The sequence below is a fragment of the Eurosta solidaginis genome, chromosome 1 (genome assembly GCF_040869045.1).
Source record: "Eurosta solidaginis isolate ZX-2024a chromosome 1, ASM4086904v1, whole genome shotgun sequence".
In the NCBI taxonomy this organism is placed as follows: domain Eukaryota; kingdom Metazoa; phylum Arthropoda; class Insecta; order Diptera; family Tephritidae; genus Eurosta; species Eurosta solidaginis.
Window position 1 is genome coordinate 348,642,808 of NC_090319.1, and position 27,622 is coordinate 348,670,429.

General features: G+C 35.9%; 1 protein-coding gene across 10 annotated transcripts in view; it reads right to left on the reverse strand.

Annotated features, from left to right (window-relative positions):
* The window catches only part of Octbeta3R (Octopamine beta3 receptor), a 492,955-nt gene that overhangs the window by 135,421 nt on the left and 329,912 nt on the right, over positions 1-27,622 (reverse strand). The window contains exon 1 of one of the 10 annotated variants that reach the window (XM_067762585.1): positions 13,507-13,587. The exons of the other annotated variants lie outside the window; for them this stretch is intronic. The gene's annotated coding sequence lies outside the window, so the exon portion shown is untranslated. Of the gene's footprint in view, positions 1-13,506; positions 13,588-27,622 lie in introns of those variants that run through there. 10 annotated transcript variants of the gene reach the window in all.

A 27,622-nucleotide genomic window follows, 5' to 3' on the forward strand; every position in this document is an offset into this window, starting at 1 on the left:
ACATCGATAGCAGCGCTTGGAATTGGTGACATTCGCATTTTGTGAAATTTTGTTTTTATCATCACTTTGCCGCCCTGCATTAGCACCAAGTTGCCTACCTGACCGCACTTTTTCATATATTTGGATTTGCTCCTTCAACTCTTGCACGTTCTTTGCTTGATACAGATTACTCTTACCAGCCCTCGTATCTGGTATTCCCTCGACAAAATACTCTAGTAAACTTTTTTCATCCAAATTTATAGGCTTCCCTATCTCCATGAGGCTATACAAATATTCGCGGTACTCTTCACTTGGGCGCTTGCGGCGATTTCGAAGTAAACGATGTACCTCAATTGAAGGGATCAAAGTACTGAATTCAGTTTTTAAAGAATGCTTTAATGAGCCCCAATTCGCAATACCGCGTTGACTACGCACGAATAATTTGGCAGCACCCTTTAAAAGTTGTTTACCATATATGTATTTTTGCAATTCGTCCCACTGTACGGACGATGCATTTTCTTCAAAAATTTCGAGCCATTCTTCTACAGACGGATAACCACTAAATTCAAGCATGGAGCTTTCTATGTCGCGTAATGTGAATACTGCCCTACCACTACCATTATCCATCGAGGAAAAACTATCGTTTGAGCCAACTTCATGTACCGTCAGGCCGAAGTGTTCGCATAAACGGTCCTGAAGCGTGGCTTTCCGTCCTGCCGTCGAAAGATGTAACTCATTTAATTTTTCCTTTAGTTCGTTAACTGTAAGTCTAAATATCTGTTCACGATCCATAGTGCATGCGATACTTTAACAATGTCAATTTAATTAAAAATAGGTATGCTAATTTTATTCACTGTTAAATATTAAGTTTCAGAATGAGTTACCACGGACTTTATTCTATGTATGTATTTAAATTTCAATTCAAATTATATTTTACACTTACGCTTTTTGCCTGTTTACATATATTTTCTTTTAGTTTTTGTTTACATTCACATTCTTTGTAAAATCTCTTCCCTATTTCTATTTTTGTTTCTCTGTTGACATACGCTTTTTCACATTTCTTATTAGAATTCTTCTCTAGCTCTGTATTTTCTTTTGATTATACACACATATTCTTATTTGAATCTTTTTCTTACATGCTCATTTCATTTGTTTTGCACATATTATATTTATTCTTTTCTTACTTCTCTCTAAGAGAGCTCAAATTCAAAAAAAATTTTACGTCACTGCAAATGAGACAACTACAGATAAGACAATACAAATATTATACCTTACCGAATTGCAAATAACACAATTGTCTTTACCTACTGTTTTTGGTTTTGTTTCTGCTCTGCTTTGGTTGTTTGATGCCTCTCTTTCTCCTCGATTTGAGTTCGAATGATGAATTTGCTGATTTGCTTCGCCTTAGCCGATCATCTGTTGTACAATGTTGTGTATCACTCTTCGTTGCTCAAAATTTTGTCTTCGTTACAAGCACGCTTTTATATGAACGTTATTGCGCTCTAACGAATGCGCACTCTCTTTTAGCTTTATTATTGCGCATGAAATTGCGTCGTTCGATATTTCTACTGCTACGTCTCCCACAGAAATTCTTCTAGTTTTTACTTCGCTCAGTCAACTACTAAAATGACGTTATTCGCACTCGAATACTGTGCTACTTGTTCTTCACCCAGAAGTTTGACGTTTCACTCAGAAACCGATTTTACGATGATTTTCCGCACTCAAATACTGTGCCTCAATTCGCTTCACTCAGAAGTTGTCTGCTTCACCCACAGCTGAAAACAATGACACTCTACTGCTGCCACTGTATGTCTTCACTCAGAAGATGTAGTTTTTCGAGCTTCACTCAGAAGTTCAAATAAAACGGACGCTCTACTGCTGCCACTGCATTGGCATCTTCACACAGAAGATTCTGTTGCTAACGCTTCAATAAGAAGCCGAAAATTGTTGTTACTATGCGGTAAATCGTGCTCGATTTTGTTCGACTGCTTCGCCTAGAAGCTGTGAAATGCCACATTCACATTAATATGTAGCATGTCTCCGAAATTGATTTTCTGCACCAAACACATATGCATCGAAAAAAAATGACGTTTACTGGGACTAGTAGTTCTTTTCAACTTTTCACAGTTTAAGGACTGTACAAACACGATTTGGCTTGTCGTCGTTTCACTACTGTGCCCGATACTGACACACCGATGGACGCTAACACTTTAATCAAAATTCTTAAGTACTTTTATCGCACATCTCCACATACATATGTGCTTATTTAAACATAAAATGTACTTGAAGAGAAATTTTTTCCAACTTTTTGTTACTATCGGCGTAAAATTTTTGTACGCATCTCACTCTGACACCACTTGTGGTACGCCATCAGCGCACTTCCGTATTTCCAATAGAATTTAACACGATGGTTATGTTCAAATTCAATGTTTATTGTAATTAAATCACATAAATTAAGTTTACAGATATTATTTAATAATAAAGTATTTAATTTAGTCTATGGTGTATTTAAATTAATTAATTCATTTTTAGTGTTTAACAAATAACGTCCGTCGTCGTCGGTGGTCGCGCAAAAACTATCGAGTTTGTATCTTTGTGGAGTTAGTTTGAATTCTATGCGTTATTCTCCTGTCTATTGTCTCGTCCTTTTGTCTGTCTCTTCTACGTCTACCACGCAGGGTTGCATATCTTAAGCCGCGTTCATGCATTCCCACATATATTAGAGCAATACCGAGTTATCATATGACAAAGATGATGAAGATTCCGTAGATAATGATGAACCAATCGCCGAATAGCTAGGAAAATAGGACACATTTGTGAAAACCCTAAACACCAAGCAGCTGTGGAAGTTTTTGAACAGGTAAAGGAAAAGTTCGCAAAATCCACCAGTAACTCAGAAAGAGTTTTGCTTTTAACACTAGCGCCTAAATCATGGAGTCAAAGAAAATTGGCGGCTGAGTTCAGAACAACAAAACGTCAGGCAGCAAGAGCCAAGCAACTAGTTAATTCCTTTGGTATTTATAGATAGAAGAGAAAACCTAGGTAGGTAGGTTGAACTGGCCGATCCATGAGGACCTCACATAGACTGATTGAGTCCGTAGTGTTACCAAAAGTTTGTTTTAACGACCAAACTGAAAAACCCTATCAAAAACCAGGACCTATGTTATAAAATAACTCCGTCCTCTTGGCAAATACTAGAAGCTTCCTAGGACTTAAGCCACTTGCTGCTTCTAGATGTGACAGCTGTATCACTCCTAATAGCTGGAGTCTTAACCTGGCAAGTGCAGGGCACGAGCACAGAACGTGCTCGATCGTTTCCGCCTCCAACCCGCACTTCCTACACCTGCTATCACTGACCAAGCCTAATTTAAAGGCGTGTGACGCCAGAAGGCAGTGTCCAGTCAGAATACCCGTCATGAGTCTACAGTCCTCTCTTTTTAATGATAGAAGCAACTGTGTTAGTCTAAGGTTGTAAGACCTACACATAATCTTCGACACTTTATAGCCCCGCGCTTGAACCCACGCCTTTTCTGCTTGGTCGACCATGTGCACCTCTCGCCTTCGCTTAATCTCGCCCAATCTAATTGGGACGTCTACGGAGCAAGCTTCAAGGGATGCGCCGTTTTTAGCTAATTCGTCCGCTTTTTCATTCCCATCTATTCCCATATGCCCTGGGACCCAATATAGATGTATGCTTCTCCCTGTCCCGATTCTCTCCAGAGACTGCTTACACTCTAACACGCATTTAGATGCTGTGCTATGCGAGATTATTGCCTTAATTGCTGCTTGACTGTCAATATAAAAATTAACACGGTTGCAGCTTAAGCTATTCTCTTCCAGGGTTTCTACTGCTTTGGTTACGGCTAATATTTCCGCTTGGAAAACGCTACAGTAATCCGGCAGCCTGTAGTATCTGCTTAATTCCGGATCAGCGCAGTATACCGCAGACCCTACTCCTTCCACTATTTTGGAACCATCGGTGTACACCTGTATCGCCTCGTCCGCCATTTGCGCACCCTTGCGCCAACCGTCCACCTCTATTGTGGCCTTAAGATCTCCCTCAAAGTGCAGGTAGGGAATCATGTAGTCTGTTCGTCTTGTGACTGAGGACGCTATACTACTATGGCCATATGGTCGGCGCTCAAGCTGCCCGAAGCATCGAGCCTGGTTGCGGTCGTTAACGCTTTGTTCTTTGCTACCAGGTCTACAGGAAACCTAAAACAAGGCGAATTTCTCGTAACATGTGACTTTGCTGAAAATTACTCTTTCATTGCTCAAAATGCTGCACATTCTTTTCACTGGAATAATGCCCAGATGACGATATTCACTGTCGTTTTTTATTATAAGGAAGGAAATACTGTTTCACATAAAAGTATGGCAATTTTATCAGATAGTCTTAAACATGACACAGTAGCTGTATATGCTTTCCAACAACTATTGATGAAGTATTTAACTAAAAACTTCAAAGTTACCGGAATTATATAATTTACTGACGGGGCAGCACAACATTTTAAAAACATGTATAACTTTCAAAATCTTGTACATCACGAGGAAGATTTCGGTATTCCAGCAGAATGGCATTTCCATGCTAATGCACATGGCAAAGGCGCATGTGCTGGAGTTGGTGGAAACTTGAAAAGACTTGCAAGGCGTGCCAGTTTACAAGCTTCACCGGATAGTCAAACTCTTAAGTGTGATTCTTTTTATCAGTGGGCCAAAGGAAACTGACTTCAAACAGAGATTTTGTTCAGTTCTAAGGAGAGTCATGCAAAAACAGGCAACGATTTAAAAGATCGTTTTCATTCAGCTGAACCAATACCTGGAACACAAAAATTTCATTCATTTATTCCTGCTTCTACAACACAGCTTGAAGTAAAAAGATTTACCTTCATACTAGCAGCCCAGAATTTCCCAAAAAAAAAAAAAAAAGTAAGGAAGGCTAAGTTCGGGTGTAACCGAACACTACATACTCAGCTGAGAGGTATGGAGACAAAATAAGGGAAAATCACCATGCAGGAAAATGAACCTAGGGTAACCCTGGAATGTGTTTGTATGACATGTGTATCAAATGGAAGGTATTAATGAGTATTTTAAGACGGAGTAGGCCATAGTTATATGGGTGGACGCTATTTAGGGATATCGCCATAAAGGTGGACAAGGACTGACTCTAGAATTTATTTGTACGATATGGGTATCAAACGAAGGTGTTAATGAGTATTTTAAAAGGGAGTGTTGGTAGTTGTATATGTGAAGGCGTTTTCGAGATATTGACCAAAATATGGACCAGGGTGACCCAGAACATCAACTGTTTGGTAACGCTAATTTATTAATATATGTAATACCACGAACAGTATTCCTGCCAAGATTCCAAGAGCTTTTGATTTCGCCCTGTAGAACTTTTTCCTTTTCTTCTACTTAATATGGTAGGTGTCACACCCATTTTGCAAAGTTTTTTTTCTAAAGTTATATTTTGCGTCAATAAACCAATCCAATTACCATGTTTCATCCCTTTTTTCGTATCTGGTATAGAATTATTGCATTTTTTTAATTTTTCGTAACTTTCGATATCGAAAAAGTGGGCGTGGTCATAGTCGGATTTCGGCCATTTTTTACACCAATATAAAGTGAGTTCAAGTAAGTACGTGAACTGAGATTAGTAAGGATATATCGATTTTTGCTCAAGTTATCGTGGTAATAGCCGAGCGGAAGGACAGACGGTCGACTGTGTATAAAAATTGGGCACGGTTTCAATCGATTTCGCCCTTTTTCACAGAAAACAGTTATCGTCCGAGAATCTACGTCCCTACCGAATTTCACAAGGATTGGTAAATTTTTGTTCGGCTTATGGCATTAAAAGTATCCTAGACAAATTAAATGAAAAAGGGCGGAGCCACGCCCATTTTGAAATTTTCTTTTATTTTTGTATTTTATTGCACCATATAATTACTGGTGTCGAATGTTGACATAATTTACTTATATACTGTAAAGATATTAAATTCTTTGTTAAAATTTGACTTAAAAAAAATATTTTTTTAATAGTGGGCGTGTTCGTTCTCCGATTTTGCTAATTTTTATTAAGCAGACATAAAGTAATAAGAGTGATGTTCCTGCCAAATTTCATCATGATATCTTCAACGACTGCCAAATTACAGCGTGCAAAACTTCTAAATTACCTTCATTTAAAAGTGGGCGGTGCCACGCCCATTGTCCAAAATTTTACTAGTTTTCTATTGTGCGTCATAAGCTCAACTCACCTACCAAGTTTCATCGCTTAATGCCTATTTGGTAATGAATTATCTCACTTTTTCGATTTTTCGAAATTTTCGATATCGAAAAAGTGGGCGTGGTTATTGTCCGATGTCGTTCATTTTAAATAGCGATCTGAGATGAGTGCCCAAGAACCTACGTACCAAATTTCATCAAGATACTCAAAATTTACTCAAGTTATCGTGTTAACGGACAGACGGACGGACGGACGGACGGACATGGCTCAATCGAATTTTTTTTCGATACTGATGATTTTGATATATGGAAGTCTATATCTATCTCGATTCCTTTATACCTGTACAACCAACCGTTATGCAATCAAAGTTAATATACTCTGTGAGCTCTGCTCAACTGAGTATAAAAATATGAAAAATGCCCCTCTTTGAAAAAAATGAAAAAAAAAAAAATTTTTTTAATAAAATTTTTACTAAAATTTTTCTAAAAAATTTGTTTATATTTATATTCGAAAAGAATGGAAAAAGTACTTTAGAAACCGTTTTATTCATTTCTTCTTAGAAAGCCAATTACACGACTTATGATTTATAGAAAAAAGGCTTCCACAAAAAAACTTGAGAGTTCGGACGCTTACATCTCCGTAACCATCCAAAATTTAGGAGCGAACTTAAGTGAAATTAACACTACTATATAGCACAGCAATTTCACCAAATTTCATTCAAATCGAAGCGATGAAGCTTTTTAAGTGGAACGGTTGATATACTTTACCCCACATGTAGTATTATTTTAATATATTTTAGTTAAATAAAAAAGGTGTTTCATGTTAAATATTAAATGTCAAAAAGGCAATTCGCTTAAATAATTTACGATGTACCGAACATCATTCAAATATGTAGTTTTTAACCTATCGATTTTGAAAATGGTGATAAAAAGTTATTATGAGCGCAGAAATTAAACAAAACTATTAATTACCAAGTGAAAAACAAAAAAAAAAAAAGAAATCCAAAATAAGCAAATATGCACGAAGTTCATATCCAGGGCACTAGATACTTAGTTCACCTTACCGATGTCCAGAGAGTACTCATATTATGTAGGCAATACTATTCTAATTAATAAAGACAGCGATGTACCGCGCAGTGATAACTAACCCGATACCGCAATCGATTACGAATAAACTAATGTCCCCATTAGGACGTAGCCAGACTAGCAATAACCAGATTAAAAAACAGCAAGTTCGCGAGCGCTAATCGATTGCCTGCGGATCTATTCAAATACGGCGGCGAAGAGTCCGTAAAATGCAAGCAAGCTTCTTTGCAAAATTTGGTCGGACGAGTGCATGCCGGACGATTGGAGTCTGAATATTCTTTGCTCAGTTTACAAGAAGAGAATCCTGCAAACTGCGCCAACTATCACGAAATCAGCCTTCTTAATATCGCATATAAGGTCATGTCAAGGGAATTGTAAGAAAGATTAAGGCCCACAGTGAATCGGCTGATAAGATTTTATCAGCGCTGTTTCAGATCTGGCGAATCTACCATGGACCAGATTTTCACTATGCGCCAAATCTGGGGAAAATCCGCAGAAAAAGAATTGACACACATCACTTGTTCGTCGATTTTAAAGCCGAATTCGACAGCACGAAAAGGAGCAACCTATATGCAACTACGTCCAAATTTGGTTTCACCGAAAAATTTATACGGCTATGCAAAATGACGTTGAGCAACAACATTAGCTCACTCAGGACTGGGAAGGAACTCTCCGAGCCGACCGAAACTAAACAAAGTTTCAGACAGGGTAACCCCCTATCATGCCTTTTCTTTAATTTGGTGCTGAAGAAAAAAAAAAATGCAGAACTTAACCGCTGTGGAACAATTTTCTATAAAAATGTACAAATACGTATGTTGAAGTCATTGATGTAATCGGCCTGAAGCTCTGCTTGCTCCAGACTAGAAAAAGAAGCTAGGATAAAGCGAAGTATCTGCTGTCTTCAAGTAAAGGGTCAGCCCATTTGCGCCTTGGACACCACGCCACTGTTAGCAGCTATAATTTCGAAATAGTAAGGGACTTTGTTTATTTGGGAACAAGTATTAACACAAGCAAGAACATCAGCTTTGAAATCCAGCGAAGATTTATTCTTGCTAATAAATTTGAATTTGGAGTACGTAGGCCTTTTAAAAGTAAAGTGCTCTCTCCGCAAAGGAAAATCTTACTTTATCGTACCCGTTGCTTGTCGGAACCCGCCTATGGAAGCAGAGGAAGAGGGTGCCTACCAGTCCGTTGGAAGAACTAGGTGGAAAATGATTTAAATTCCCTTGATGTGATCAATTGACGCAAGTTAGTACAAGGAAGAAGTGACTGCCGCGCATTGTTGGACGGCCATAACCAATTAAAAGGTTAAACGCCAATTAAGTGTGAAGGTAAGAATGTCACAATATCGTACAAGATTACCTAACAAACGGGGGAAAGATGATTTACGACTCACACAAACACACGCCTTGCCCTTACGGCACTGAATTTGCATTCGTTTGTACCAATGCTGAGTGTAGTTTAAAAATGTTTGAAACTTGAATTTTTCATTTTTCAGAAATGGATGGGATAGTTGTTATTTCAGGTAGTTTTCTTTGCAGAGCTTAAATAAAGTTGCAACCCAATAGGTTCAGTAGTTTTCCAGATTACCGCTGTCCACAATTAAAGACTTTGGTTTATAATATGTAAAGATTGCCAATTATGTAATTTATGGAATGGATTTTTGTAAATGCTTCCTCTATTCAGAAGCTATAGCGCATTTTTTATACTTAATAAAATATTTCGAAATTTCTTTGATTCACACTCGTTTAGCATTCATGGTATATTTCTCACATTATCTCTCACGTCTAAATTTTCAAACTATGCATCTGTAATTAAGTTTTTAAAAAGCAACAAAGGGTCCTTAAATTTTTTGTATTATTGGTAATATTTCCGTGATGCAATAGGAAATTTAAAGTTTTTAAAATCTGCATATTTTGTATTGATAAAAATTTTTCTGTACTTCGTAATAAAAGCCACATTTTTATTCATTCATTGTTTTAACCACTGAACAGCTGGTTTCGAAAACTTAAACTAGTTTTTAATGCAGCACTTTGCTTAAATAAATGCCTTCATCCACTTGTATGAGTGTACAAAAGAAAAAAAAAATATATGCAGTACACTAAGAAGTGGTAATTTGCATACGATTTGAAAAAAAAAAAAAAACAATTGTTATGGGCCTGGGACATTACTGCCTATTGTGAATTTTATATTGCTCAATGGTTGTTATTGTTGCAGTTATATAAAAAAAAAAAAACAGAAAAAAGAATACTATGCATAAGTTCACTGTAAAATCCTATGCCCTATAACCCGAAGGCAAAAAAAAAGCATTGCTGATGTAGTAAAAGTGTTCCGCTTATTGTTTGTTTTGTGCTATTATATGTACGTCAATGGCAGATTGAAAAAAAAGTGGCAGCATGGGCAGAAATAATGTAAATTATTCGCATATGTATGTGCAAATCTTCTAAAATATTCCTACAACATGTATATCAAGTGTATGTATGTATGTTGGCAGTGGCGTAACTATTCCATATGAGGCCCGTGGCAAATTCTTTTGATGGGACCCTATCAATAAAAATCGACACGTTGAACTCAGTTTAATTTAATAAACTTTGAGATTTTTAGCGAATTCAATTCGACGTTCTATATGTCCCACTAATGGCCATATGTCTCCTCTTAGGAAAGAGAAAATGGTCTGTAATACATGCTGGCCCAAGCGTATTGAAGACTTCACATTCGTTCATAGAACATAATGTGACGAATATTAGCAGTTTAATACATCACTATGCTGCTTCTAAACAAATGCACAAAAACAACAAATCAAGCAGCAACATTTATGTACAAGTGCACATTAAAGTAAGCAGTCACACATACACATAACCAGCAGCTTAAAGCAAAGAGATTATTTCACATACACATCATCAGCTAAGAGCAGAAGTGGTTACTCACACATACACACGCATATAGCTAAATAACCAAGTATGAGATACAACTCTTCCAGAAGGCATGTTCGTCCAAGTCTAGACCTTAGGAGAAATATGTGAACGAGGCAATAGAGAGTATAAAAGCAGCACAAGCTGAGGTATAATGATCAGTTTGATTTAAACACGCTATTAGTTAGTTATAATGGTGAAGTAATACTCCCAAAGTAGTCTAAATAATGACAGTTTCACAATACTGAATATTGGAGTTATTTATTCGTCAGTTCAGCGATTCGAACGTTGGCAGAAGGTGTATTATTATCAGGAGTTTCCCAAAAATCGTTACAATAACATCTCAATGCATTAATCCTCTATTCGCTAGCTTTTCGTTGAAGGAAAAATATCGTGAGGGGAAACTGTATGCATTTACAATGGTAGCATTTACAATGAACTCAAAATAAAAATTTTAACTCAATAGGATATTTATTAAAAAAAATCTCTTTTCGACAGTTCTGTTCTACAAAAGTGTCTATAACATAATCCAAGTTTAAAGATCGGTCCATGGAATTTTCAATAGAACGAACAGCCAAGTTACATAACCTCTCTGGTCTCATAGAGTTTCTTAAATAGGTTTTTATCAATTTTAGTTTTGAAAGCTGACAAAAAAAAAAATTTTATTATTAATAAATAGTAATCTTCCCTAAATAACAACGGTTTTTATATTTCGTCTCTGAAAGTGGACCCAAAACTAAGAATCAGATATGTCTTTTTTAATATCTCAACAAATTCTAGAGTTTTTGTTTAAAAAGACATGCGGTATTTAAAACTTTTAAAGTGGAAGGCTGCAAAACATTGAAACTCGAATTTCATTTATTGGAATAAAACGCGATCTCAGCTGGATTATAATGATGATTTTGAACAAACTTTCCCGATCTTGGAGAGGCTCATTTTCGCAAAGCTCATCAAAATGGCGCTTTACCTTCCTCTGATAAGTTTTAGAAAATTCAGGGGTGGTGGACCATTTATCTGCTACACTATTTGCTTCCACTTTAAATTGCTAAATTAATGTCGATACATTTCTAATTCTTCTAGACATATTCTCAAACGTTTTAAGGCATTTGATTAACTTGAAATTGTATTATGGCCTTTAGTTGTCTCACTTTTGGTTTTAATCAGAACTTATAAAAATATACTTTTCAAATAAAATAAAATACCTAGGTACAATAAAAAATATATTTTTGAACTCGCGGCCAGCTCTGCCACCCTATTATTAAGCCACTGTATGTTAGTACGAAGCAAAGATAACTACAGGACTAAATAACCAATCGTGTTCCTGCCCATTCGCAGTATTATAAGTTTTGTGCCGGACGTTCCACTATATTCGGTTCGGTTGTGGATTTTCAATGAGTTTCAAAGTTTTAACATTAAATAAGAAAATGTATGAGTAAAAGATTGAAGCATATGATTTCTATTAGTTTATAAAGTTACGGTGGGGTCATCAGTTATTTTTCCACAATTTTTACGAAATTATTGGTGTAATTTGGTAAAGATAGCAAGTTAGTTAAATAGAAAAAAAAAACAAGTAAGGATCTGACTGTCTTCATACCTTTCATGAATGGGCGACCCCGCTTAGAAAACGTCCTTCTAATAGAAAAAAACTTGTTTATAGAATTTTTCATGTTTCTTTGCCCGGGGTTTGCACTCAGGATCTTCGGTGTGGTAGGCGGAGCACGCTACTATCACACCACGTCGGCCGACATCACATGTATCTCGACAAAATTATTAATAAATTATATGTGATTCATATCATATTTACATATTGTGACGAATATTAGTAACACTAAGTGATACTCACATCACTAATCTGATACTAAGTAAATAAAGCCACAACAACAATAAAACAAGCTGCCACACTTGTATGTACGTAAACAAATTAATCATCTTGTACACACATACATACAAGCAGCAGAGAGATACTCACAAACACGTCATCATCAGCTACTAATTCGCTCACACACGCATATGGTTACACACTACAAATGCACGCGCGTATGGCTGGTGACCAGGTAGAAGATTCTAGAAGAAGAAACGTCTAGACATTTGGGCAGAGAGTATAAAAGCAGCAGAAGCTGAGTAGTACGTAATCAGTTTGATTTAAGCACGCTATTGGTTGCGAAGTATAAGTGTTATTGTACTTTCAAAGTAGTCTAATAAAGACCATTTTGCATAATTGAATATTGGAGTTATTTATTCAACAATTTAGCGATACGAACGTTAGTAGAAGGTGTAAAATAAGCGGAGTTTCCATAACTTCGTTACAATATTCAATAATATTCATATTTAATATATATTGTAACGATCACACTGCGGAACAAATTTCCACTTTTCAAAATTTTCCAAGGAAATTTTTATCACATTAGGTGTAATTTTGTGTGCTAATTTCAAAAATCATTTTACTTTTTTTGTAACAGCTCTAGTTTTCGGGACATTTTCGAGTACCCGAAAACTTAACCCACAGCAGTAGAAAAGTGCAAAAACAAAAAATGCAACAATTTGCAAAAGCAAACCTCAATTTTTATAATTATTCCTTTATTATTTGCCTTTGTTCTTTCATTTTAAACTATAGGTTTTTGTATTTTTTGTGTATTTGTTGTTTCATTTAACGAAAATTAAAAAAAACCTACAATAATGTCAATAGGAAGGATTCAGCGAAAGTGATCGACATTATTTTGTTTTTGTTCTTAAAATTTCTTTAAATTAAACAACAAATAAAAAAGAAATAGTTTAAAATGAAAATGAAATTGAAGTTTGCGTCTTTCGCTTTTGCGCTTTTCAATTACTGTTCGCTCGTATTGGCTTTGAGTAAGAGTATTTAATGTGTTTTCTTATAATTAAAATTCATTATTTGCATAGCCATTTAAATCGGTTTCCTAAGAATCTTGGAGATTATAGTGAAGAGCAGGAAAAAAGATTTCACCAGGATATTCGTGTTATGGAAGAGCGATACCAAGTAAGATGGGACACGCATATGATAGCCCATTACTGCTGGCACAGGCAAGAAAGTCTTATAAAAGGCAATTTTGTACTAATACGCGGTAAATAATTAAAATTAAGTATGTAAAAATTCTAATTTTTGTCAGAATTTAACACCTATACGAAAATTAAAAACTATAGCTGTTATAGGGAAACAAATAATTTTTTCGTAATCAGCACCCTTAAATTGACTTAACACGACTAAAAACAGTCTGGAAAATTTTTCGCTGTTGACCAGTGTTATATAATTGAAACTAAAACTAAAACTGCTAACGTATGCTATTACCTGGATGTTGTGAGTTTTCAGCTACGAGAAAGGTATGATGATTGAGAGCTAGTCGTTTCGAACATATTAGCTACGTTTTTTACATGCATATACATACGCACTTAAACTTTATATGAACTGCTAAGCGCATAACTTTTTGTACAATTATGCTTTTGTTGCGCAGAAAACTAGTATTGCTAAATTGGACAAATTGTATGGATGAATTTTTTTTCATCAGGAGTATAGCAAAAACCTAATGCACAGATGATTCTAAGAAAAATGGCTGCAGACACCATAGCTTTCAGTCCGATTTTGAGTCCCCCACTTTTGTATTAATATCTACAGTGATTTTATTAGAGATATCAGGCTTAAATTATGAGGAATTAGCATAAAATGAACTTTTAACTACTATATTGTAACGAATTTCCTGCAAATCCTCTTATTTGCCCTTTTGCTAAGTTCGTATCACTAAACTATTGAATAAATAACTCCAATATGTAATAATGCAAAATGGCTTTTATTAAAGTACTTCACAATAACACTCAAACTGTGCAACGAATAGCTTGCTTAATAACCACACTGATTGATAGCTCAAATGAAACTCTACTATTGCCCGCCAGATTGTGTGCTTAATCAATAACTGCTTGATAGCTCAACTCAAACTGAATTCCAGCGCCTCTACATTTGCTGCCTTTTATACTCTCTGATTTCAACGTTGCATCTTCTAGGCGCTTCCATTTCCAGAATCTTCTAGTCCATCAGCTCTCAAACTTCTCAGCTGTAACTACAATTGCACGATTTTATAGCTTCTCTCATTGCATACTTTCAGGAGTATCTCAGATATATGCATGTGTTTGTGCATTGACCCTCCGCTGCTCGTATACGTACATGGTACATATGTGTAGACGCAATTATTGTTTCGTTTATGTAGGTACATAATGATTGAATTATTGATGTGAATTCACGTCACTGCTTAGCATCTGCTTAGAGATAGCAGCACCCCTTAGTTTTGCTAATATTCGTAATACTGCCCTCTAGCTAAGTCTGATCGTCCCGATCAGACAAATCTCCCGATCTAAACGCTGCTAGCATCGCCAAATGTACCACTCTTCTATTTCGTGATTTCCCAATTGCTTGTATGCGGTAGATGACATCACTGATCGTCTTCACAATTCTGTTCGGGCCTTCCCAAATGCACCGATATTTGGATGCAACACCTTTCCGCCAGTGAGGGTTGTATAGCAGTACCAAATCTCCCTCCCGGAAGCCTTACGAATTATTTTCATGTGTTTCATCTTACTACTCATTCTCCTGGATCTTTCCCTCGCACTCTGTTCCTTGGCCAATGAACTACTTCGTAGAGCTTGCGCTTGACGGATTGGCTTCGCATAATTATTATCGTTCCCACGTTTCACAAGAGTAGTGCGCTCCGGCTTGAAACTACCCTCGCATTCTTTCTCGGAAATTCGATGCTTCGTTTTCCTGCGTCTTTTAGGTTTTGTCAAAGCCAGTGTTTCTCTCGCAGGTACTTTTGATTTCGCTTTATTTGGCCCATTCGACCTATTAACCATTGCCTTTGACTTCCGTGGTTTTTGTCGAGTCTTCTCCACCAGTAGTCGATTACTATTGAATCCTTTCTGCAAACTGAAGTTAAGTGGTATATCCTGGTTCTTATAATGCATCCCCCTTTTCTGTATATCGATCTTGATGTCATGGTCAACCAAGAAGTCGACTCCCAATATGACTTCATCAACGATCTCCGCCACAACGAATTTGTGTAAAACCATGACCTTCCCAATTAGGACTTCACATATCACTTCTCCCTGGACTTGGTTATACTCTCCTGTGACCGTACGCAACCTTGGTCCAGGTAACGGTTTTACTCTCCTGTTGACTAAATCAGATCGAATCAAGGAATGAGATGCGCCCGTATCTACAGTCAGTACACGCTCCTTGCCATCCACATTCCCTCTGACGGTAAGACTGCTTGATTTCCTTCCAATTTGCCACACAGATATCACAGAAAATTCAATAGCTGGAGCTAGTTCTCGATTTTCCCATATGGCACGCTCTTGCTCATCTCCACCAGCTTTGCGTTTACAGCCACCCAAGTTGGAACTACCAGGACCAAGATCGCAATGACGTGCAATGTGACCGGGCTTCCCGCATTTGAAACATTTGATAACTTTTTCACTCCGCTTTTGCGATCCTTTCAGCGCCTCCAATATTGCGTCTACCCACTCTGGCCTTTCTACCTCCACACGGTGTGCTTTGAAAACTGGCTTACACAGAAGCAATGCTGTTTCTTGAGTCAGTGCATGCGATACCTTTTCACCAAATGTTAGTTTTGGATTCGCATATGTAGCCCTCTTCGTTTCCACATCTCGTATGCCATTTATGAAGCTCTGGATTTTCACCCTTTCAGTGTATTCCACGGGTGCATCCACATTTGCTAGATGAGCCAATCTTTCAATATCTGAAGCAAACTCCTGCAATGTTTCATTTGCTTTTTGGTAGCGGTTTTGCAACTCAATTTGGAATATCTGTTTTCTATGCTCGCTTCCATAACGTCGTTATACAGCAGCCATCAATGCTTCATAGTTGTTCCGCTCTCCTTCGGGAATCGTCTGTAAGATTTCGGCTGCTGGCCCCTTCAATGCCACGAACAGTGCAGCAACTTTATCTTCCGCATTCCAGTTGTTCACTGCTGCGGTCTTCTCAAACTGTAGCTTGAAGACCTGGAAAGGAACAGAACCGTCAAAGGATGGTGTCTTTACCTTCGGATTGCTTGCTGAAGCAGTTGGACGATTTATTTGCAACTCCTGTATACGACCTCTCAAAGCTTCTATCTCGGCATCCATTTTGTCCTCGAGCTGTACAATTTTTGCATTCTGTGCTTCTAACTGCGAAGACATTTGTGCCACCTGCAATGATAAGCGCTCCTCTTCAGCTTCCATCTTAGATGTAATCGGTGTCGACATTTCTGAAATACGCGTTTCTTGTGCTTCAATCTTCGATGTTATTTCTGACGACATTTCTGCAATACGTTTCTTCTGTTGTTCCATCTTTGACGTTATACGTGTCGCCTGCGATTCCAGTTGAGATGACATTTACGATGACATACGTGCCTCCTGTGCTTCCATCTTGGATGTTAAACGTGTCTCTGCGATTCCAGTTGAGAAGCCACTGTCGATGTTTGAGTAGATATTGCAGCCAAAATAATGTTCAAGTCTGTGCTCGTAACAGTCTGTGTAACTGTCTCTTCCATTTTTGTTGTTTCCTCGCCATCAAGATGAAAGACATACTCTTCCACGTCAATTCCTTCTAATTCCATTGCCTGTCGTAGTCTTGCCTGAAGTTCGAGTTTATTGCCGGTTGTATTCAATACACGGGCTTCCAACTCCTTTTTCAGTTGCTGGATCCTTAATTCACTTAACTTCGCCATGTCCTTGTTGTGCTTTGCAACTCTGGAATTTATTCAACAATTCCTCTTCTGACACCAATTGTAACGAATTTCCTGCAAATCCTCTTATTTGACCTTTTGCTAAGTTCATATCACTAAACTGTTGAATAAATAACTCCAATATGTAATAATGCAAAATGGCCTTTCTTAAAGTACTTCACAATAACACTCAAACTGTGCAACGAATAGCTTGCTTAATAACCACACTGATTGATAGCTCAAATGAAACTCTACTATTGCCCGCCAGATTGCGTGCTTAATCAATAACTTCTTGATAGCTCAACTCAAACTAAATTCCATCGCCTCTACATTTGCTGCCTTTTATACTCTTTGATTTCAACGTTGCATTTTCTAGGCGCTTCCATTTCCAGAACTTTCTAGCCCATTAGCTCTCAAACTTCTCAGCTGTAACTACAATTGCACGATTTTATAGCTTCTCTCATTGCATACTTTCAGGAGTATCTCAGATATATGCATGTGTTTGTGCATTGACTCTCCGCTGCTCGTATACGTACATGGTACATATGTGTAGACGCAATTATTGTAGATACATAATGATTGAATTATTGATGTGAATTCACGTCACTGCTTAGCATCGGCTTAGAGATTGCAGCACCCCTTAGTTTTGCTAATATTCGTAACAATATTATAATTTTTAACAAATTTCTTATGGAACGATTTTTTTTCCTTACAGCTAAAATAAGTTCCAACAACTTTCATTCAGACAGTTTTTCTTTTTTCGAATTCGTTTTAGTAGAAAAAAAAATTTAAAAATATAACCTATATTTTCAAGTAATAAGCAAAAAACACAATTTTTATAATTTTAATGTAATTTATTTAAAAAATTATTTTTCTTACTTAGAATTAACCATTTTAACGTATGTTATTATTTTTTAAAATCTTTTTTGCTCTCCATTCGTTGTTGTTTTTCACGACTTTTTGCTGTAAGAGCCATAACACCTTCACGTTTTTTTTCTATAACACGTTTGGAAACAGATTTTAAGAACTGTACATATCTTTCTGTTCCTTGTATATGCATTGGAATATTAGGATCATCTAGTGTTGGCCCATCATAATCTAATTCAATGAATTACCATTTGCTCATTTATTTAGAGCATTAGATAAAACAGTCACGAGTGGACCAAGAGCAGCAAGTGGAAAAATATTCAAGACTGTGAAAAGTTTCAGGTATGCATTTGTTAAAATTATTTTATAATCTTTTTTCAATCAAATTAAAATAGGAAAATTATACTAATTTTAATTGATTTAAAAAATGTATTTTTCAGGTTGTAAGTGAAATGGGACCAATAGCATTGGAAATTATGCTTTGTATGATCAGTGATGAACAAAAACGAGAATTATCTACAGATGTTAAATATTTATATAAATGGTCAAAGCAATTTTAAATGGTGGTTTCAGTTGATTTAGCTAACATAAAACCAGGACCAGTTGTACATTCTCGATGGCTAACCAAAGCAAGGAGGGTATTACGTCTATATACAACAACTAATACACAATCGGAAAATTTGAAAACTCTAGCAGTTTATATTATTAGAATTTATGTGCCAATGTATTTCAATGTAAAATACTATAATTCTGTTGAATACGGCAGTGTACTTTTATAAAAGTTTATTCGTTGGACACGATACCTACCACGTAATTTACTTAACATTGTAAATGGTGTAAATCAAAATAATTCATATTACGCTCATCCAGAAAACATTTTATTAACAATATTATTTGATGATAGAAAAGCCATACGTGATAGAGCTATCAAAAAAATTTTATACTATCGAGAAAAAATACTTGATCCAACTAAACTCAGAGTTTACAAACAATATAATATCAATTTTAATGCTTCAGATTATACTGATATGATTGATCTGAACAGGCGCGGAACTACGGGGGGGGGGGGGATAGGGGACAACGACTATGCTTCAGCAAAGATTGTTCGGTCTGAGATTGCTGAATATACATTCTGACATTAAAGTGAAACCAGAAGTTATCGTCCAACGATTCACGAATCAGGGAGGACATAGGATGGTTTTATAGTGCGTGTTTCATTTTGAGTGAAAATTTCTGAAACGGATCACCTAAAAACGTGATAATTTATTTTTGAGAAACAGAAGTATTATTTGATAGCTGTCGACAATACAAAAAAATGCTTGTCTTCGATTTGAGAGTCTATTTTTAAAATTGTTCCAAAAACCGTGCACTGTACAGAACAAAAATGAAATATCCAATGGAAACAAATATTCAAATATTTAATACGGAAAGTATTTGAAAAATAAAATTTTGTTTGGAAAATCTTCAAGTCCAAGGTGTGTAAATGAAAATATCTAGCATCTATACTGCGGGCCATTTTTTTCTCAACGGAATATCATAGAGAGTAAAATTTTGCTATGTGGTCTTCCTTGCGTGCAAAAATGTGCTCCAGAACAATTTTTTGCACAGTTTTTGCAACAATTTTAAAAATATAAATTTATTTCACAGAAATAAAAAATGTGCTTTTAAAGAGTTTTTAATTACAAGCAAATTGGTGTTTGAATTTTCAAAATCGGTGGAGCCTATCGGCTGCTATTCAACTTTAAAAGAAAAAGGACAAAGAGAATTCAAATGCCGATAATTAAAGATACAGTTTTTTTTTGGAAAAATCGAAGACGAGCATTTGTTTGTATTATCGATAACTATCAAATAATACCTTTGTTGCTCAAAAATAAATTATGGCGTTTTTAGGTGATCACTTTCAGAAATTTTTACTCTATATCTTTAAACATAACATTTATTTACATTGTTATTATTACATTGTTTTATTAAAATTATATAAGCATGAAATGTACACACCCAGTGATGATAAAATTACCAAATAAAAAATACAAAAAGTATTTAAAAACAGAATACATACATACTTTCGAAAATACTTTGAAATCGAAAGCTTACATGATGGTAGTATTAAGCGCTGTACGCAGATCAAAAAAAAAATTTTGCATTTTTCTTGAGCATGAAAATAGCAGTAGGTACAAAATTTTGGCATTTCACGATGCATGGCAATTTATACATGAATACCGCTTTTATAAAAATAAAACAAAATTTATGAGAATTTTTGATATCAGTTCGAACGAACGAATTCGAAAAAAGAAAAACTGTCTGAATGAAAGTTGTTGGAAATGTTCTGAACTTATTTTAGCTGTTAAGAAAAAAAAATTTCCATAAGAAATTTGTTAGAAATGATAATATTGTAGTTAAAAGTTCATTTTAGGCTAATTTCTCATAATTTAAACCTGATATCTCTAGTAAAATTCAAAAACAGTATAGATATTAAAACAGATTCTGAAATGTACGTAAAATACCTTTAAAGCAAGCCCAATATGATATTTTTCCTATAATTATATCAGAAGCTATGAAGATTTTTTGACCAAACCCTACATTCATATGGCAAAATATTTATTTTTCAAAAGTGGGAGACTCAAAATCATCAGAATCATCTGTGCGTTAGGTTTTTGCTATACTCCTGATTGAAAACAAATTTGACCCGCTCAAATATATAGGTAAAAAAAAACACGGCTATTAAAAAAATTCTATAATGATGCTCGGAGTCCCGACATCATCATCGATATAATTCGGATTTTATATAAACTACTCACGTAGTGTCTTAAAATTTAATTTACTAACTCTGTAAACTTGTTTGTATTTTCATGTATCCGTATACTGAATATATATATATATATATATATTAATGTATGTAAATCTATGTAAGTAGTCTGTAAGATGTGATCAAATAGATGAAAAAAATAAATTGCTGGGCATTATCATCTCTTGAATAAAAACTAACTTATACCTATTTCTAGCAAATCTGCAAAGGTTTTTGGTATTTTGTTGCTGTCCGAAGTCCAATGTGATCATAATTGAATACCAACATTTGCATACATTTGGGCGGATGCACTAAGTATTCACCACATTAACATTTATGCAGATTGTATTAAATGTAAGCTATTTAAGATAAGCGTGCTGTCTGTATTACACGTGTTATAGCATGTTAAATAATATAAATGCTTGTTTGGGTTGAGCGAACTATTAGTGAATCCTCTCACGTATCTTGCCGGGATTAACAAACTGCTGTCAATTGCTTGCTTCGTTTTTCGTTTTGACTAGAATCTATAATGATTGACATTTGCAATATCATTGATTTTCATTCCTTGTTAAACTGACCTGCATAGATAAAATTACTTCCACTTATGTGAAAATGTAAAGTTTTGCAGCTATCGTGAATTTAAATTTGCCACGTGCTTAGCTTTTATCATCTCGCATTACGGGTTAGCACATTTCACTTGTCGTTCACATTTGAATAAAACGGCAATTGGACTTGCTATTCCGTTATTGCTTTTAACAAACCTTGCTATTTCACCCAAAGCCATTCAATGACTACCATTTAACTAAAAAATGATAGAAGAAAATGCAAAGAGGGAATAAAGATTAAATTCCCAACTTATCTGCAAACTCTTCCAATTATTATTTTCCCCATCGACTTCCATTGGCATAATCTATAGCTTAAAAGCTGAATAATGGTTGATTTATGCTAGCTTTTTGCACTCCAGCTTTGGTTATGGCTTCTATTTTGTATACCAGAGCATATTGCCATGCTGCATCAGCACTTCACATCTAGCATGATTTTCAGAGTATAAGGCCTAAGTGTGACATTGGTAAGCATTAGTCGTTCCTAGAACTCTGCGAATTGTACGACTCAACATAAAATCTGAAACGAACATATTGTACACACACATTGCGTTAAAAGCTGTCATACAATATATTTTTTTTTTGTGAATTGGGTTGCAAGACTTATTAATGCGCTTCTTTCTTTATATTTTCCTTAAGTTCGAGAGTCACAGTTTAAATGCGCAGCACGAATATGCGACGTGTTTTATTTAAGTTTGTGTAGAAAGCTTTCTTACACCGAAGAAAAACTGAATTTGAGCTTAAAAAAGGAAAACTATACTAAAAACATTAATTTTATCCTTTCTTCACGTTCGGGTGCCGTTATGGAGATTGTTCAATATGCTTTAACTTAAATACATATCAATGGAAGATTCAACCTCACGGTGTCAAACACGGATCTATTTCATTGATCAATGGCCTAACTATCTGCTCCATGTAGCCAACCTCAACACTTCGTAGTCGAATCATTAGTACCAAATTAGCTTCCCTTTGACCTTCCGCAGAAGAGACATTGAAAGATTGCTTCATTGTCTAATTCGAGGGCTGAAGCGACCGCATTATTCAGAAGAGAATCCTTTGTTGCCAACTCCAATGAAGAATAGACTGCATAGATTCATTAAGTATGCTTTATTGTAAACTTCAACGAAAGTGAATTCATCGCATTAAAACCAAGTAATCCAGAATGCGATATTAAACCATAACCCCCGCAATTCATCCGTATCCTCAAGGCAGGGTCAAAGCCTAAGTACAAGTATCTGCGATACGTTGTATCAGGTCACGAGAAGCTTGTCCTGCTCCACATGCTACAGTTTTTGTCGTCCGTGATAAGATCACGCAGGTGATACACCACGTCCACTCTGCTCCCTTTCTAGTAAATATCACTCTAGGACTGGTTAGTCTTATTTATAAGCGTCATTGATAAGATGAGGGACATTTTATACGTGGTATTATGATCGCCTCTTACGATCGGTATACACAATGCGGGTAAAATCTTTTCCTCTAGCCCGCAGGGGTGCCGATATGTATAACTGGAATTCCTGATATGCTTACTTTGAATTTTTTTCTCAAAAATATATTAAGATACAAATATCTATAATCTAGTAGTAAGCACAAGGTGGTCTGTGATGGCCTATAACGGGAATATCTATAGCTCTTTCTGCCTTTTTTTACGGAATACACTCTGGACTTGTTTTGAGTTCATATCAGGGATATTTCCAGACTGTTTCAAATTTTTATTATTATTTTCGGTAACATTTCGTCATGGGCAGCTGAGGTTGAACTGGTTAATCCGTGAAGACAATCACGAGACTTCAGTTCCCTCTTTTCAATAATAAGAGTTACTTTATTTGTTGCTTGTAAGACCTGCTTATAATCTTCGAAAATTTGGAGCTTAGCGTTTGCTTCCACGTATTTGCTTCACCCTGTTTCGTTTGCTAATCTGCTTTTTAATTTTCATCTATTCCCATATGCTCTTGGCGCCAATGCATATAGATGTAAGCTGTAACTTTCTCACATCCCGAACTTTTCTGGGATTGATTACAATCTAACATACTTTTTTAGATATTGTGCTATGAGAAATTATATCCTTAATTGCTGCTGCACTGTCAATGTGAAAATTTATGCGGCTTCAGTTCAAGCTATTTCTTTCCAGTGTTTCTACTGCTATTGAAAAAATACTACAGTGATCTCGAAGCTTGTAGGATTTGATTATTTTCGGGTATGTGCCGTATAAAACTACTATATACCCTAATCCTTCCATTATTTTAGGAACATCGCGTGTATTGCCTCGTCTGCGATTTGAGCGGCCTTGCGTCAACTCTCCACCTCTAATATAGCTCTAAAGGGCCTATCGAAGCACTGGTATTGAACTATGTAGTCTTTTCGTTCAATATTTGATGAAGCTTACGTTAAAGTTGCTAACAGTATGTTCTTCACCTTGGTCCTTCCAGCTAAGTGGTGATCGCCCCCTTCCTCTGCCTCCGTAGGCAGGTTCCGATAAAAATACTTACTTAAACGGATAATCATCTATCATTCGTTAGCGTTTTAAATCGCTGCACTATGTTGAGGCGGCCGTCGTGGTGTGATGGTAGCGTACTCCGCCTACCACATTGAGGATCCTGGGTTCACACCCCGGGCAAAGCAACATCAAAAATTTTAGAACGAAGATTTTTCAATTAGAAGAAAATTTGTCTAAGCGGGGTCGCCCCTCGGCAGTGTTTGGCAAGCACTCCGAGTGTATTTCTGCCATGAAAAGCTCTCAGTGAAAACTAATCTGCCTTGCAGATGCCGTTCGGAGTCGGCGTAAAATAAGTAGGTCCCGTCCCGCCAATTTGTAGGATAAATTAAAAGGAGCACGACGGAAATTGGAAGAGAAGCTCGGCCTAAAATCTCTATGGAGGTTATCGCGCCTTACATTTATTTATTTTATTTTTATGTTATTGCCTGCGTAAAGCTAGTACCGCCCATCATTAAATCTTCTTCGCTACTCACCACCGCCAACGCGAAGAATCTTTCGAAGAACCTTTCTAGAACTCTTCTAGAGCCGCCTCACCTCATATTGCAAAGATTAATGCTTCTGTGTTAAACAGCAGGGCGGGTAGGATAAGACACATGTAGATCGTGAATTTTAGGACGAATTCGGGACTGAAACATGACCAGCATTATTTCATAATCTTTTTAAGGATCATTTAAGGATTATTTCTAGACTATCTCTGTATTATTTGCCTTATTTGTCAAAAATATATTACCAGCTTTTTTGGGAAATGTGTATGTTTACTTGATAGAGAGTGAAGAGAAGAGGAAAGCCCGAAATAGAGCGTTTTTCAAAAGTTTGGTGAAATGGGACGTATTTGAAATGGCAGCCGAAATAACTTAATTTTCCACTCAGCAGTCTACGTGGTCCTTGTCTGACCTTCTCGGAACGACAGTTAAGATGGAAAGTTAGCGCAAAGCTGCAAAAATACTTGTAAACTGGTGGTAAACTCTAAAAAAAAACGTCAATTAATAATTCAAATGTAATAAAAAATGTATTTATAAAATCCCTGAATTAATATTTATGTAAAGGCTTAGTGGAGTTCGTAAACCTTTTGGCCTCTGTTAATAATCGGGTTGAAGTTTGGTATGAGTAATGAATGATAACCTTCCTTTAGAATAATATAGACGATTTATTTTTCTTTAAAACGGATAAAATTTTTAATTTAAGTTAATTTAGATTTTCGTTTTAATTATGAATATGATTAACAATAATAATAATACAAAATTTAAATGACTGAGTGGATAGAGGCGTCTTTCATCACACACGGTCACAACTAATTCCGACAAGTTATTGTTATATTATATAAGCTAACCTATTGTTATATTATCGGCTTATTATCGATACCGAGTTAATATCGTCGAGTAATCGGAATGTAAGCGTTGCGTCATCGGACTCATATTGGTTCCTTATTGGTTTCTTATTGCCTTGTTATCGACGGGTCACAGATGTGCCATCGATTTTATATTGTAATTCCCAATTGTAAATGTATGCATGAAACATCGATATTTAAGTCATGAATTGAAGCTATGTATGCCAGTATAAATAAACGTTATTTCTTTTTGCCACGTGTAGTTTCTCAGGGAGCATGCGTACTCTGTTACTCCCTTTGTACTATATCTGTATGCATGTGTATTAATGCGGAATACATACAAAAGCACTATAAAACAAATAAGGAAGGCTAAGTTCGGATGTAACCGAACACTTGCATACACAACTGAGAGCTTTGGAGACAGAATAAGGGAAAATCACCATATAGGAAAATGAACCTAGGGTAACCCTAGAATGTGTTTGTATGACATGAGTATCAAATGGAAGATATAAAAGAGTATTTTAAAAGGGTTTGGGCTATAGTTCTATAGATGGACGCCTTTTCAAGATATCACCATACATTTGGACCGGGGTGACTCTAGAATGTGTTTGTACGATATGGGTATCAGATGAAAGGTGTTAATGAGTATTTTAAAAGGGAGTGAACCTTGGTTCTATAGGTGGACGCCTTTTCGAGATATCGCCATAAAGGTGGACCAGGGGTGACTCTTTAATGAGGGTTTTAAAAGCGAGTGGCCCTTAGTTGTATATGTGAAGGCGGTTTGGAGATATCGAACAAAATGTAGACCAGGGTGACCCAGAACATCATCTGTCCAGTGCCGCTAATTTATTTTATATTTAATACCAAGAACAGTATTCCTGCCATGATTCCAAGGACTTTTGATTTCGCCCTGCAGAACTTTTTAATTTTCTTCTACTAAATGTGTTAGGAGTCACACCCATTTTACTAAGTTTTTTCTAAAGTTATATTTTGCGTCAAAACACCAATCCAATCACCATGTTTCATCCCTTTTTTCGTATTTTGTATAGAATTAAGGAATTTTTTTAATTTTTCCAAATTTTTGATATCGACAAAGTCGGCGTGGTCAGAGTCGGATTTCGTCCATTTTTATTACCAAGATAAATTGAGTTCAGATAAATACGAGAACTAAGTTTAGTAAAGATATATAAATTTTTGGTCATTTATGTTTGTTTGTTTTATTGGTGTGTTCAATTTATTCTTATTATTACGAATTCATGAGCTTAACACCGGCTTATAATAATTGAATATTCAATTATTATGTGTTTCTATGAGAAACTGAAAAGAAAGAAAGAAACATGTACTGGCATATTGCGATGGTACCATTTCGAAAACCGCAACGTAATCATCATCAGGCAGTTTCGTAATGTTATAAAAGGTTTCACGGAGATTCGAACCGCGAATCACACGATGAAACTGCAGTTGCCTTAAATACTATGCAATTATTATAAGCCGGTGTTAAGCTCATGAATTCTTAATAATAAGAATAAATTTAACACACCAATAAAACAAACAAACATAAATGACCAAAAATTTATATATTTTTGCTCAAGTTATCGGGTTAACGGCTGAGCGGAAGGACTGATGGTCGACTGTGTATAAAAACTGGGCGTGGCTTTAACCGCTTTCGCCCATTTTCACAGAAAACAGTTATCGTCATAGAATCTATGCCTCTACCAAATTTAAGAAGGATTGGTAAATTTTTTTTCGACTTTTGGCATTAAAAGTATTCTAAACAAATTAAATGAAAAAGGGCGGAACCACGCCCATTTTAAAATTTTCTTTTTACAATTTTTTTTTATATTTAGCACACATACAGTAATAGGAATAACGTTCCCGGCAAATTTCATCATGATATCCTCAACGACTTCCAAATTACAAAAACTTTTACAAAACTTTTGAATTGCCTTCTTTCATAAGTAGGCTTTTAATTTTCTATTCTGCGTCATAAGATCAACCCACCTACCAAGTTTCATCGTTTTATCCGTCTTTGGTAATGAATTAATGCACTTTTTCGGTTTTTCGAAATTTTCGATATCGAAAAAGTGGGCGTGGTTATAGTCCGAGTTCATTCATTTTAAATAGCAATCTGAGATAAGTGCCCAGGAACATACGTACCAGATTTCATTAAGATACCTCAAAATTTACTCAAGTTATCGTGTATACGGACGGACGGACGGACATGGCTAAATGAATTTCTTTCTCTTTGTCGCTCAGTTGTTTTTGATATATAGAAGTCTATATCTATCTCAATTAGTTTATGCCGTTACGGGGAACCGTTATGGGAACAAAATTAATATACTCTGTGAGCTCGCTCAGCTGAGTAGAAAAATGTATATATACATTCATACGTATGCTTCATACGCACGAAAATACTGCCCCTGCATTGATCAATAGGAATTTATTCTACATAATTAACTTCATTAACAATAACTTGATATGATGAGAGATAACGCACCTTAAAGAAATAAACTTAGATTATATGGACCATTAATACACGCACAAAGTACTAGAAAATCATGCCTGTTGAGATATCCGTGATTATGATGGCCAAACCTTCGCGAAATCAGCCATATAC